At 39.7% G+C, this 12,204-nt stretch overlaps 1 protein-coding gene across 4 annotated transcripts in view; it reads left to right on the top strand.

Annotated features, from left to right (window-relative positions):
- PHKA1 (phosphorylase kinase regulatory subunit alpha 1) overlaps window positions 1-12,204 on the top strand; it is a 130,984-nt gene that overhangs the window by 71,378 nt on the left and 47,402 nt on the right. The window lies entirely within an intron of this gene.

Genomic DNA, 12,204 nt, shown 5'->3' with positions numbered 1-12,204 from the left:
AAGTTTTATTTAAAAAAAATCAGAGGGAGAAAAACACTAACCACTGCTGCCATAGCCCTCTAGCCCCACTCCCACATTACAGCTGGGATCTCCCTGCAACTATAACATTAAGCTTGTAAATGCTGGATTTCCTGCTCAAGGTTTGAGTAAACTTTCGATTAGGGGAAAAGGAGGAACTTTTAAAAATGGCTTTGTATTTTGTGGCTCTTGCATCTGGATGTATGATAAACATTGATGTAAAATGTTATATTCTTGTAGTCTCATAAAGCTAGAGGGATCATCTTGATCAGGAAAAGTTGCAAAAAAGAAAAAAGAGCATCACTAGGATACAATTACCTTGCTTTTTGCTGCCAGTGGGCAGATTGGAATCCAAACTCTTTGAGTATTGGAAATAAAACTAGTCTCCATAACTAATGATTTTTGTTATCATTTTTTAACTATTGGAACTTCTGGAAAAAGGAAAAGACAACATGAAAAGAGAGGCAGTCTTCAGGTGAAAATACACTTTTTGAGTTTAAAAAGCAGTTTTTAGTTGCTAATGAGCTTTCGTGAAACCAAACGTCTGACTCTTAAGAAGCTGATGATTTTTTCATCCTGATGTGTGTATTTTTGACTGGGTTAGTTTGGACTGTAAGGCACAATAAGAAGAGCTTAGCAAAGTCTTACTTGTCATTTGGACTTGGACCTAGACCACGGTTGACCAGCCCTGCACCATCTCAGCGTTGATGCTCCCTAAGAAAAGCCACTAGCTTTTCTGGCATCCTAAATTCACAGATTCTGATTGCCTGAACCTGACTCTCAGCTGAAACCTGATAAGGTCTGCTATAGACTGTTCGCACATCAGCACCAGATGTGCTGAACTGAAAGGAGGCACAGGCTAAATGAACTCTAAATGAACTACGTAAACTTTAAATGAACTCAGACTTGGATTATTGCAGATTTGGATCACCCCTCTTGTGATCCTAAACTGTGAAACCATCCCTGGTGCTGGCTGGACCATTTGGGTCAGTTGAGTTGCAGATGCCCACAGGAAAAGTCTTGTTCTCTGATGGGACCATCTGAAATTGATCCTCTCATTGGCTGTATATTTCTGATACAAAAGCTGATTGCATTACTAATGTGATTTCTGCAAAAGCTGCAAATTGGAGGAGGGCCTAGCATGAGGAATGTGACCCCCTCCCCCACTCCTGACAGATCAAACTCTTGATCCTTTCTGAGGCTGTGTCACTGCTGTTGATGATTGTGTTTGACTTTCTAGATTAGTTGCAGCTTAAAATAGACTGATAGCCTGACTCTACTTACTTGCCCTTCCTCCTGATACATAAACCTTAGTAAGGCAGTGTGCTTATTAAAGGTAGCTGTCCCCATAAAGAGAGTGATCTTTTCTAGGCTGCTCACTGGATAAATGATCAGGATGAAAGGAGTGGGAAGTATGAAAACCCATTTTTTAAATATTTGAAAATTCAGGATTTCATCTTGACCAATTCCTGGACATGACATGTCTTTCTGAATAAGTTGTATAAAAGTGTTTGCCTCTGAAAATGCTTTTAAACTTCTTACATACAACTCTTCTAGGCAAAAGGTCTGGATGAGAGGAGAGGATGATTGTACAACTATAACAGCTAAATGGGACGCACAGATTTTGTAACACTGGAGAAAAAAACAAAACACCTGGGGAGGCATGAGTGAAGGGTGAGGGCATTAATGATCTTTGATTTTTAGGACTGCTCCTGGAAGCTTTCCCCTCCTCCCTAATAAAAGCACGTGTTGTCTTCCCTGGTGCTGAGAGTGCTTTGAATTCAAACTGACTGCTGAGCCTAAGGTCAGATCTGACAGAGCTGACTCTGAGACAGCAGGTGGTGGCCTCAGCACCTCCACATGTCGTCTACGTTTGCAAGGCAGATGAACTGGTGCTATGAACAAACAAAATTGTTTGGATCCAGCTGCCTTCAGGAAACACTCCCTTTGAAACCAAGTTCTGAACTGAATTTTTTGGATTGGATTGGAAACCCTAGGGTGGGAGGCCTCACAGTGGGAGATTAGCCACATTAGGGGTTCTGTTAGCCTAAACTGCCTAATTAATGTATGTCCTGCTTGGGATGCCCTAACAATTGTAAACTTTTTTTTTTTTATCCAACGGTACTGCATATGCCCTCTGGAATTGTACTTGTCAGTGAGCCTTGACTATCATGACACTGCCTCAGCCCTGGAAGGCATTCAGGTCAGCTTCAGTTTACTGAACAGGCCTGTGCTGTGCCTGGATTGATGCCTCAAGCCAGGTTAAAAAGTAAAGGGTTAATTATGGAAACTTAAGGAGGAAGCCACCTGGTTTTTGAAGATACATGTTTATGATAATGGATTTCTTTTATCTGGCTCAATCTAAGACCCCTGAGGACATAACTGAGGACAATACTGCAGGTTGGTCTCACTCTACTGTGTAGGGTCCTACTGACAAAGGCACTTCGGCCAAGAGCCAAGGGGGTGGTCTGTACAAAGAGTTCACATGGCAGGCCTGAGAATGTATCCTTAGAAAGGCCTGCTTGCAAGATTGGCCCTTGGCTGGCATCTGGGGACTTGGATTTTGAGAGGGTTTCACCATCCTCTGAATGATAAGGGTGGTTTACTGTGTCTAAACTGTGCAAACAGTATGGCTTATGCTGAACACCTGCTTTTCTTCTGAGAGTCTGGGGTTTTGGTGCATGCTAGGCAGAGGGTGCCTATGTGACCAGCCCCTAATAAAAACAAACATTGGGCACTGAGTCTCTAATGAGCTTCCTTGGTAGACATTTCATACATATTGTCACAATTTGATGCTGGAGGAATTAAGCATGTGCTGTGCAACTCCACTGGGAAGAGGAGTCTTGGAAGCTTGTGCCTGGTTTCCTCTGGACTTTGCACCATGCACCATTTTTCTTTGCTGATTTTGCTTTGTATCCTTTTGCTGTAATAAACCTTAGCCATTAGTATAGCTCTATGTTGAGTCCTATGAATCCTAGCGAATCACCAAACCTGGAGGTGATTTTTGGGACCTCCCAAACAACAAGAATGTTAATAAGAGCTTTATTTATAATAACAAAAAATTGGAGGAAAAATTCAAATGTCTGTCAACAAGTGGATGGATAAATAATTATACATTCGTACAGTGGAATATTATACAGCAATGAAAATGAATGAACTAATTCTATGTACAATAATATGGATGAATCTCATAGATATGATGTTGAGTGAAAGAAACCAGATACAAAAAGTAGATACTGTATGATTCTATTAATATAAAGCTCAAAAATGGACAAATCATACTTACTTATGATGGTGGAAGTTTGAATGGTGGTTAACTTTGGGGCCTGTGGGAAGTTAATACCTGGGAAGGGGCACAATGGAGGCTTCTGCAGTGCTGATAATGTTCCATATTTTGATTTAGGTTATGTGTTTGCTATGTAAAAATTCATCAAATTTTACATTTAAGATTCATGTACTTTATATATATTATACTATAAGCAATTTTTAAAAAAAGAACCTAGCATCCATTGATGGATGAAAAGATAAACAAAATGTGGTATATACATACAATGGAGTATTATTCAGCCTAAAAAAAGAGTAAAATTCTGACACATACTATAAAATGTATGAACCTTGAGACTTTATGCTAAGTGGAATAAGCCAGTCACAAAAGGATAAATATTGTATGACTCTACATATATTAGGTACCTAGAGTAAGCAAATTCATTGGGACAGAAAGAATGGTGATTGCCAGGGATTGGGAGGAGGGGAGCATGCGGAGTTATTGTTTAATGGGTACAGTTTCAGTTTTGGAAGATGAAAGTTTTCTGAAGATGGGTGGGAGTAATAGTAGTACAACATTACAAATGTGCTTAATGCCACTGAACAATTTAAACTGGTTAAAATGATAAATTTTATGTATATTTTACCATAATAAAAAAGAAACAAAATGGAGGGAACAATGGATACTGCTTATAATATCAGTCTCAGGTAAAGTGTGTGTTTTACAGAGTGGACACTGGAATATAGAAAAAGACACTGACAGCTCTCTGGTTCTGTCCCTAAGACTGAAGCAACACTAAAAATGTGGCGTATATGATAAGTATCATACATAGGATAAAGAAGGGGCAAAAATGAAATCCCCAAGAAAAGTGTGTCCCAGCACCCCCAAAACAGTAGTACTAATTCTGTCAGTACTGACATGAAAGGATATTTAATATAGATTTTGGGGAAAAAGAGTTTGAGAACAATGTGTATAGTGTTATCCTATGTTATAAAAGGAAAACATGTGTCTGAATAAATGAAATACTTCCTCATTGTAAGAGGCATTGTAATATGTAATAATTGCCTTTTGAAAGACAAAAAGAAATTCAACTACATTTAGCACAGACATCAATTGACAGGTATATTCTAATTTCAGAATGCTAAACTGTAAAAAGAAGACATCTTTTACTCAGAGAAATAAGGTGGATGTGTGTGAATGTGCACACGTGTATGTATACACATACATACGTATATACACACATAGACGATAGTGAGACACATGATGTATATATTCTATTTAAATTTTCATCAGAACTGTACCTTACTTTTGTGGCTGTCTGATAGTTCAAGTCTCCCACCTCTTCACAGTTTTCAAAATAGCTGCCCTACAAAGCAAATTTTACTGTAACCTTCCACAAAATTTCCTGTCAGACATAAGAATGTTAACATATCTTGACTTATTTGGATAAAATGTGTTTTCCCATTGAATAAAATCTGTAAGTACTATGCTATTGAAGGAGATCAAGATGCACTCTTTTTTCACTTTTTCCAGTTTAGTATGCCATCTTTAAACTGAGGACTTTTTTTTTTTAACATCTTTATTAGAGTATCATTGCTTTACAATGGTGTGTTAGTTTCTGCTGTATAACAAAGTGAATCAGTTATACATATACATATGTTCCCATATCTCTTCCCTCTGGCATCTCCCTCCCTCCCACCCTCCCATTCCCACCCCTCTAGGTGCTTACAAAGCACCGAGCTGATCTCCCTGTGCTATGCGGCTGCTTCCCACTAGCTATCTATTTTACGTTTGGTAGTGTATATATGTGTGTGCCACTCTCTCACTTTGTCACAGCTTACCCTTCCCCCTCCCCATATCCTCAAGTCCATTCTCTAGTAGGTCTGTGTCTTTATTCCCGTCTTGCCCCTGGGTTCTTCAGGAACATTTTTTTTTTCTTAGACTCCATATATATGTGTGAGCATACGGTATTTGTTTTTCTTTCTGACTTACTTCACTCTGTATGACAGACTCTACGTCCATCCAGCTCACTACAGATAACTCAGTTTCGTTTCTTTTTATGGCTGAGTAATATTCCATTGTATATATGTGCCACATATTCTTTATCCATTCATCTGTCGATGGACACTTTGGTTGCTTCCATATCCTGGCTATTGTAATAGAGCTGCAATGAACATTTTGGTACATGACTCTTTTTGAATTATGGTTTTCTCAGGGTATATGCCCAGTACTGGGATAGCTGGGTCATATGGTAGTTCTATTTTTAGTTTTTAAGGAACCTCCATACTGTTCTCCATAGTGGCTATATCAATTCACAGTCCCACCAACAGTGCAAGAGGCTTCCCTTTTCTCCACACCGTCTCCAGCATTTATTGTTTGTAGATTTTTTGATGATGGCCATTCTCACCGGTGTGAGATGATATCTCATTGTAGTTTTGATTTGCATTTCTTTAATGATTAATGATGTTCAGCATCCTTTCATATGTTTGTTGGCAATCTGTATATCTTCTTTGGAGAAATGTCTAGGTCTTCTGCCCATTTTTGGATTGGGTTGTTTGTTTTTTTCTAATTGAGCTGCATGAGCTTCTTGTAAATTTTGGAGATTAATCCTTTATCAGTTGCTTCCTTTGCAAATATTTTCTCCCATTCTGAGGGTTGTCTATTGGTCTTGTTTATGGTTTCCTTTGCTGTGCAAAAGCTTTGAAGTTTGATTAGGTTCCATTTGTTTATTTTTGTTTTTATTTCCATTTCTCTAGGAGCTGGGTCAAAAAGGATCTTGCTGTGATTTATGTCATAGAGTGTTCTGCCTATGTTTTCCTCTAAGAGTTTGATACTCTCTGGCCTTCCATTTAGGTCTTTAATCCATTTTGAGTTTATCTTTGTGTATGGTGTTAGGGAGTGTTCTAATTTCATTCTTTTACATGTACCTGTCCAGTTTTCCCAGCACGACTTATTGAAGAGGCTGTCCTTTCTCCACTGTACATTCCTGCCTCCTTTATCAAAGATAAGGTGACCATACATGCGTGGGTTTATCTCTGGGCTTTCTATCGTGTTCCATTGATCTATCTTTCTGTTTTTGTGCCAGTACCATACTGTCTTGATTACTGTAGCTTTGTAGTATAGTCTGAAGTCAGGGAGCCTGATTCCTCCAGCTCCGTTTTTCGTTCTCAAGATTGCTTTGGCTATTCGGGGTCTTTTGTGTTTCCATACAAATTGTGAAATTTTTTGTTCTACTTCTATGAAAAATGCCAGTGGTAGTTTAATAGGGATTGCATTGAATCTGTAGATTGCTTTGGATAGTATAGTAATTTTCACAATGTTGATTCTTCCAGTCCAAGAACATGGTATATCTCTCCATCTATTTGTATCATCTTTACTTTCTTTCATAGTGTTTTATAATTTTCTGCATACAGGTCTTTTGTCTCCTTAGGTACGTTTATTCCTAGGTATTTTATTCTCTTAGTTGCAGTGGTAAATGGGAGTGTTTCCTTAATTTCACTTTCAGATTTTTAATCATTAGTGTATAGGAATGCCAGAGATTTCTGTGCATTAATTTTGTATCCTGCTACTTTACCAAATACATTGATTAGCTCTAGTAGTTTTCTGGTAGCATCTTTAGGATTCTCTGTGTATAGTATCATGTCATCTGCAAACAGTGACAGCTTTACGTCTCCTTTTCCAATTTGGTTTCCTTTCATTTTTTTTCTTCTCTGATTGCCATGGCTAGGACTTCCAACACTCTGTTGCATAAGAGTGGTGACAGTGGGCATCCTTGTCTTGTTCCTGATCTTAGTGGAAATGCTTTTAGTTTCTCACCACTGAGGATGATCTTGGCTGTGGGTTTGTCACATATGGCCTTTATTATGTTGAGGGAAGTTCCCTCTATGCCTACTCTCTGGAGGGTTTTTATCATAAATGGGTGTTAAATTTTGTCGAAAGCTTTTTCTGCATCTGTTGAGATGATCATATGGTTTTTCTCCTTCAGTTTGTTAATATGATGTATCACATTGATTGATTTGCGAATATTGAAGAATCGTTGCATTCCTGGGATAAACCCACCTTGATCATGGTATATAATCCTTTTAATGTGCTGTTGGATTCTGTTTGCTAGTAATTTGTTGAGGATTTTTGCATCTATGTTCATCAGTAACATTGGCCTGTAGATTTCTTTCTTTGTGACATCTTTGTCTGGTTTTGGTATCAGTGTGATGGTGGCCTCGTAGAATGTGTTTGGGAGTGTTCCTCCCTCTGCTATATTTTGGAAGAGTTTGAGAAGGATAGGTATTAGCTCTTCTCTAAATGTTTGATAAAATTTGCCTGTGAAGCTATCTGGTCCTGGGCTTTTGTTTGTTGGAAGATTTTTAATCACAGTTTCAATTTCACTGCTTATGATTGGACTGTTCATATTTTCTATTTCTTCCTGGTTCAGTCTTGGAAGGTTGTGCATTTCTAAGAATTTGTCCATTTCTTCCAGGTTGTCCATTTTATTGGCATAGAGTTGCTTGTAGTAATCTCTCATTATCCTTTGTATTTCTGCAGTGTCAGTTGTTACTTCTCCTTTTGCATTTCTAATTCTATTGATTTGAGGCTTCTCCCGTTTTTTTCTTGATGAGTGTGGCTAATGGTTTATCAATTTTGTTTTTCGTGTCGAAAAACTAGCTTGTAGTTTTATTAATCTTTGCTACCGTTTCCTTCATTTCCTTTTCATTTATTTCTGATCTGATCTTTATGATTTCTTTCCTTCTGCTAACTTTGGGGTTTTTTTTGTTCTTTCTCTAATTGCTTTAGGTGTAAGGTTAGGTTTTTTATTTGAGATGTTTCTTGTTTCTTAAGATAGGATTGTATTGCTATAAACTTCCCTCTTAGAACTGCTTTTGCTGCATCCCATAGGTTTTGGGTCGTCCTGTCTCCATTGTCATTTGTTTCTAGGTATTTTTTGATTTCCTCTTTGATTTCTTCAGTGATCACTTCGTTATTAAGTAGTGTGTTGTTTAGCCTCCGTGTGTTTGTATTCTTTACAGATCTTTTCCTGTAATTGATATCTAGTCTCATAGCGTTGTGTTCAGAAAAGATACTTGATACAATTTCTGTTTTCTTAAATTTACCAAGGCTTGATTTGTGACCCAAGATATGATCTATCCTGGAGAATGTTCCATGAGCACTTGAGAAGAATGTGTATTCTATTGTTTTTGGATGGAATGTCCTATAAATATCAATTAAGTGCATCTTGTTTAATGTATCATTTAAAGCTTGTGTTTCCTTATTTATTTTCATTTTGGATGATCTGTCCATTGGTGAAAGTGGGGTGTTAAAGTCCCATACTATGATTGTGTTACTGTTGATTTCCCCTTTTATGGCTGTTAGTATTTGCCTTATGTATTGAGGTGCTCCTGTGTTGGGTGCATAAATATTTACAATTGTTATGTCTTCTTCTTGGATCAATCCCTTGATCATTATGTAGTGTCCTTCTTTGTCGCTTGTAATAGTCTTTTTTTTTAAGTCTATTTTGTCTGATAAGAGAATTTCTACTCCAGCTTTCTTTTGATTTGCATTTGCATGGAATATCTTTTTCTGTCCCCTTACTTTCACTCTGTATGTTTCCCTACGTCTGAAGTGAGTCTCTTGTACACAGCATATATACTGGTCTTGTTTTTGTATCCATTCAGCCAGTGTGTGTCTTTTGGTTGGAGCATTTAAACCATTTACATTTAAGGTTATTGTCGATATGTAAGTTCCTGTTCCCATTTTCTTAATTGTTTTGGGTTTGTTATTGTAGGTCTTTTCCTTCTCTTGTGCTTCCTGCTTAGAGAAGTTCCTTTAGCATTTGTTGTAAAGCTGGTTTGGTGGTGCTGAATTCTCTTAGCTTTTACCTCTCTGTAAAGCTTTTAATTTCTCCCTCAAATCTGAATGAGATCCTTGCTGGGTAGAGTAATCTTGGTTGTAGTTTTTTCTCCTTCATCACTTTCAATATGTCCTGCTAGTCCCTTCTGGCTTGCAGAGTTTCTCCTGAAAGATCAGCTGTTAACCTCATGGGGGTTCCCTTGTGTGTTATTTGTTGTTTTTCCCTTGCTGCTTTTAATATTTTTTCTTTGTATTTAATTTTTGATACTTTGATTAATATGTGTCTTGGCGTGTTTCTCTTTGGGTTTATCCTGTATGGGACTCTCTATGCTTCCTGGACTTGATTAACTGTTTCATTTGCCATATTAGAGAAATTTTGAACTATAATCTCTTCAAATATTTTCTCAGCCCCTTTCTTTTTCTGTTCTTCTTCTGGGACCCTATAATTCGAATGTTGGTGCATTTAATGTTGTTCAAGAGGTCTCTGAGACTGTCCTCAATTCTTTTCATTCTTTTTTCTTTATTTTGCTCTGCAGTTGTTATTTCCACTATTTTATCTTCCAGGTCACTTATCTGTTCTTCTGCGTCAGTTATTCTGCTGTTGATCCCTTCAAGAGAATTTTTAATTTCATTTATTGTGTTGTTCATCACTGTTTGTTTGCTCTTTAGTTCTTATAGGTCCTTGTTAAATGTTTCTTGTATTTATTCTATTTCCAAGATTTTGGATCATCTTTACTATCATTATTCTGAATTCTTTTTCAGGTAGACTGCCTGTTTCCTCCTCATTTGTTATGTCTGGTGGGTTTTTGCCTTGCTCCTTCATCTGCTGTGTTTTTCTGTCTTCTTAATTTGCTTAACTTACTGTGTTTGGGGTCTCCTTTTCGCAGGCTGCAGGTTCGTATTTCCCGTTGCTTTTGGTGTCTGTCCCCAGTGGCTAAGTTGGTTCAGTGGATTGTATAGGCTTCCTCGTGGAGGGGACTAGTGCCTGTCTTCTGGTGGATGAGGCTAGATCTTGTCTTTCTGGTGGGCAGGTCCACGTCTAGTGGTGTGTTTTGGGGTGTCTGTGGCCTTATTATGATTTTAGGCAGCCTCTCTGCTAATGGATGGGGTTGTGTTCCTGTCTTGCTAGTTGTTTGGCATAGGGTGTCCAGCACTGTAGCTTGCTGGTCGTTGAGTGAAGCTGGGTGTTGGCGTTGAGATGGAGATCTCTGGGAGATTTTCGCTGTTTGATATTTACGTGGGGCTCGGAGGTCTCTTGTGGACCAGTGTCCTGAACTTGGCTCTCCCACCTCAGAGGCACAGCCCTGTCGCCTGGCTGGAGCACAAAGAGCCTTTCATCCACACGGCTGAGAATAAAAGGGAGAAAAAATAGAAAGAAAGAAAGAAGATAAAATAAAGTTATTAAAATAAAAACTAATTATTAAGAAAAAATTTTTTAAATGTAATAAAAAACGGACAGACAGAACCCTAGGACAAATGGTAAAAGTAAAGCTGTAAAGACAAAATTACACACAGAAGCATACACATACACACTCACAAAAAGAGAAAAAGGGAAAAAGATATATATATATCTTTGCTTCCAAAGTCCACCTCCTCAATTTGGGATGATTCGTTGTCTATTCAGGTATTCCACAGATGCAGTGTACATCAAGTTGATTGTGGAGCTTTAATCCGCTACTCCTGAGGCTGCTGGGAGAGATTTCCCTTTCTCTTCTTTGTTCGCACAGCTCCCAGTGTTCAGCTTTGGATTTGGACCCGCCTCTCTGCATGTAGGTCGCCTGAGATCCTCTGTTCTTTGCTCAGACAGGTTGGGGTTTAAGGAGCAGCTGATTCGGGGCTCTGGCTCACTCAGGACGGGGTGAGGGAGGGGTACCGTTGCGGGGCTACCCGGCGGCGGCACAGGCCGGCATGACATTGCAATAGCCTGAGGCGCGCCGTGTGTTCTCCTGGGGAAGTTTCCCTGGATCACGGGATGCTGGCAGTGGCGGACTGCACAGGCTTCCGGGAGGGTAGGTGTGGATAGTGACCTGTGCTTGCACACAGGCTTCTTGGTGGCTGCAGCAACCTTAACGTCTCATGCCTGTCTCTGGGGTCCACGCTGATAGCCGCGGCTCGCGCCCGTCTCTGGAGCTCCTTTAAGCGGCGCTCTTAATCCCCTCTCCTCGCTAACCAGCAAACAGAGAGGCAAGAAAAAGTCTCGTCTCTTCGGCACCTCCACACTTTTTCCCGGACTCCCTCTCGGCTAGCTGTAGGGCACTAACCCCTTCAGGCTGTGTTTACGCATCCAACCCCAGTCCTCTCCCTGGGATCGGAGCCTCAGCTCCCAGCCCCCGCCCACCCCGGTGGGTGAGCAGACAAACTTCTCAGGCTGGTGAGTGCTGGTCAGCACCGATCCTCTGTGCGGGAATCTCTCCACTTTGCCCTCCACACCCCAGTTTCTGCGCTCTTGTCCGTGGCTCTGTAGCTCCTCCCCTCCACCACCCGCAGTCTCCGCCCGCGAAGGGGCTTCCTAGTGTGTGGAAACCTTTTCTCCTTCACAGCTCCCTCCCACTGGTGCGGGTCCCGTGCCTATTCTTTTCTCTGTTTTTTCTTTTGCGCTACTCGGGTACGTGGGGAGTTTCTTGCCTTTTGGGAGGTCTGAGGTCTTCTGCCACCGTTCAGTAGGTGTTCTGTAGGAGCTGTTCCACATGTAGATGTATTTCTGATGTATTTGTGGAGACGAAGGTGATCTCTGCGTCTTACTCTTCTGCCATCTTGAAGCTCCTCTAAACTGATGAGGTTTTTGTTCAGCTTTGTTGAGGCGTAGTTTACCCTGATAAGTTTGATAATCAGAATAGCTTTTGCGCTTTTCATGGGCTTTAAGGAAATTCAGTGAATTTCCTTATGAATATAGATAATAACATTCTATCATTCATAGAACTCTTAATTTTTATATGCATCTAGATGATTTAGCTTCTTTATAAGAGCATACATTTCTTTAAGAACAGAGATAACTGCCTAGTCTTTCTCTTGGAAAGCCCCACAGTGCTTAGTATGGCCCTGTATATGACATGTACACTAATTTTGAGACACAGAGCTTA

Source organism: Grampus griseus (genome assembly GCF_964374135.1).
Source record: "Grampus griseus genome assembly, chromosome: X".
Classification (NCBI taxonomy): Eukaryota; Metazoa; Chordata; class Mammalia; order Artiodactyla; family Delphinidae; genus Grampus; species Grampus griseus.
Note: the sequence above shows the minus strand (reverse complement) of the source record. Positions and strands in the feature narration are given on the sequence as shown.